Here is a 3,239-nt window from a genome sequence, read left to right on the forward strand (position 1 = left end):
CAACACAACGAACACGATATTCATCGGGCTCCCACTTGAGCTCGGTTGTGTCACCTGCACTGGTATCATCGGCACCTGCAACTGTTTGGAAGTATCTGTGAGTCACGGGGACTCAGCAATCTCTCACCCTCGCAATCAAAACTATTTAAGCTTATGGGTAGGAAAAGGTAGTGAGGTGGAGCTGCAGCAAGCACTAGCATATATGGTAGCTAACTTACGCAAATGAGAGCGAGAAGAGAAGCAAAGCATGGTGGATAAGCTATCATGATCAAGAAGTGATCCTGAAACTACTTACGTTTAAGCATAACACGAGACCGTGTTCACTTCCCGGACTCCGCCGAGAAGAGACCATCACGCTACACACGCGGTTGATTCATTTTAATTAAGTTAAGTGTCAGGTTTTCTACAACAGAATATTAACAAATTTCCATCTGCCCATAACCACGGGCACGGCTTTCAAAAGTTCAAAACCCTGCAGGGGTGTCCCAACTTAGCCCATCACAAGCTCTCACGGTCAACGAAGGACATTCCTTCTCCCAGGAAGACCCGATCAGGCTCGGAATCTCGGTTACAAGACATTTCGACAATGGTAAAACAAGACCAGCAAAGCCACCCGGATGTGGTGACAAATCCCGATAGGAGCTGCATATATCTCATTCTCAGGGCACACCGGATGAACACTACGTACAACTAAAACCAACCCTCAAGTTTCCCCGAGGTGGTGCTGCAAGTGGCTCTATTTTGGACCAACACTCAAAGGAGCACTGGCCTGGGGGGTCTAAATAAAGATGACCCTTGAGTTTGCAGAACCCAAGGGAAAAAGGCTTAGGTGGCAAATGGTAAAACCAAGGTTGGGCCTTGCTGGAGGAGTTTTATTCAAGGAGAACTGTCAAGGCGTTCCCATTATAACCCAACCGCGTAAGGAACGCAAAATCAAGGAACATAACACCGGTATGACGGAAACTAGGGCGGAAGAGTGGAACAAAACACCAGGCATAAGGCCGAGCCTTCCACCCTTTACCAAGTGTATAGATGCATTAATGTAAACAAGATATAATAATAAGGATATCCCAAACGATATCCATGTTCCAACATGGAACAAACTCCATCTTCACCTGCAACTAGCAACGCTATAAGAGGGGCTGAACAAAGCGGTAACATAGCCAAACAACGGTTTGTTAGGACAAGGTGGGTTAGAGGCTTGACATGGCAATATGAGAGGCATGATATTGCGAGTGGTAGGTATCGCGGCATAACAATAGAACGAGCAACTAGCAAGCAAAGATAGAAGTGATTTCGAGGGTATGGTCATCTTGCCTACAAAGATCCCAGAGTAGACGAAAGCTTGATCCTCATAAGCGTACTCAACGGATTCCTCGGTCACGTAATCGTCTCCCGACTTTACCCAAAGCAAGAACACAAGCAAAAGACCAACAATCAATCAGGGTGCAATGCGCAAGCAACATGATGCAAAACAATACATGACATGCGGGATGAGGTATGCAATGCATATGCGTGCTCCGGAAGGGAAAGATTGAACAAGGCACCAACTTGGCAAACCAAGTGCTCCACTGGAAAGATGAGTTGATTTCGGTCGAAATCGATATAAAGATCACCGGAATCGGATGCACGGTTTGCAAATGGCAAGCAAACCAATAATGACACAATTCTGCGATTAACAGCATGATGCCTTCTAAAATGCAACAAGAAACTAAACTACTGCACTCCAACATAGCAACAAAGCATATGGTAGTGATCTAATCAAGATGCTTGACAAAAGATGAACACTGAGCTACGGCTAAATCACACAAGAGCAGGTTCAAACAAGCATGGCAAAAGTGCAAAAGATATCAGCATCAAGACTTAGTGAAAATACTAACATGTCAGGATTTAACATCAGGAAGCAATGTTTAGAGCACGTAAACATCATGCTACAGGAACAGAACATAGCAATAAAAGGCATGGCATGAATCTATCCAAAGCATATAACAAAAGTTCCTTACTGACCATAAGCCAAAAAGGATCAGAAGATATGATGGCACCCATGTAAACATAGCAAGTTTCGTTAACAGATTCAGACTTAGCAGAAAACTGAGCATGGCATAAACAGAATTATGAAGGCATCTTTGCAAGGTCGATTCACTCAACACAAGGCATTGCATGATAAGATAAGCATATATACAACAAGAAGACATGTTCAAGAAGCTAAACATGGCAAGAACAATCTCATAGCATGCATGGATCAACTACAACAACCTTGGCAAAATTGATTAACACGTAAACAATCTGCCAGGAACATTTTATAGCAAAAATAGAGCAAGATTGAGTCATTCTAGGGCACTCCATAAATGCAAACAGGGGCATGGATGGATAGAGCACAACCATATGTCCAAATCATCCTTACTGAACATACTCAAAAGAAGCATGGATCTCTCTGTAGCAACATGAATACATGGCATAAAAATAACAGCAGGGAAATGACTTAGTGAAATTCGAAGTCCCTGAAATCATCAATATTACGAGAGCTACTTTCATGCATGTGCTAGTCACCACCTTGATCACAAAAATACATGGCATACACGATGTCATGGCATAGCCCAAAACACATGTAGAGCTCATTCCCATATACAGCACACAACAAATGTAGCAAAAACGACAAATGCTCATACTCTGATAAGAATCAGCACCTAACATTTTATAGCACTCTTGCATCAACAATTTGGGAATCAAGATGGACCCAAACAAGCATGGCACAAAGGAACAAAATGAATAGCACATCCAGATGAACATTTTGATATATGATGCATGCAAAATGGATCTACGGATGAGGAGTTATGGCATGATGAATAATGCTTGAAAATATCACAGATCTGGGGACTTAGTGGAAATATACCCTCGCGAAAGTCAACGGGATGGAGCGGTTCCTGGACGGAGTGGATCTGGACGAGGGGAGGCGTTTGGTTGGACTCTCGGTGGATCTCATCCAGGCAGGGTGGATCTGGCTCCGGCGAGTGTTCCGGCGACTCCGGCGAGGGCGCGGACACCGAGGCGGCGCCTGAAGACTCCGGCGACGAGCGGGGAGGTCGGGGAGGTCGGCGGGTGGTGGCCGATGCGAGGCGGCGCCGGCGAACGAACAACGGCGCGCGGGCGGCGGAGTGCTTGCGCCGGCGACGAGGGCGTGGGTCGCCGGCGGGCGGCGAAGTGCTTGCTCGGCCGGGCGGCTCGGTGCGCCGGCGGGG

The sequence above is a fragment of the Triticum dicoccoides genome, chromosome 3A (genome assembly GCF_002162155.2).
Source record: "Triticum dicoccoides isolate Atlit2015 ecotype Zavitan chromosome 3A, WEW_v2.0, whole genome shotgun sequence".
Taxonomy (NCBI): domain Eukaryota; kingdom Viridiplantae; phylum Streptophyta; class Magnoliopsida; order Poales; family Poaceae; genus Triticum; species Triticum dicoccoides.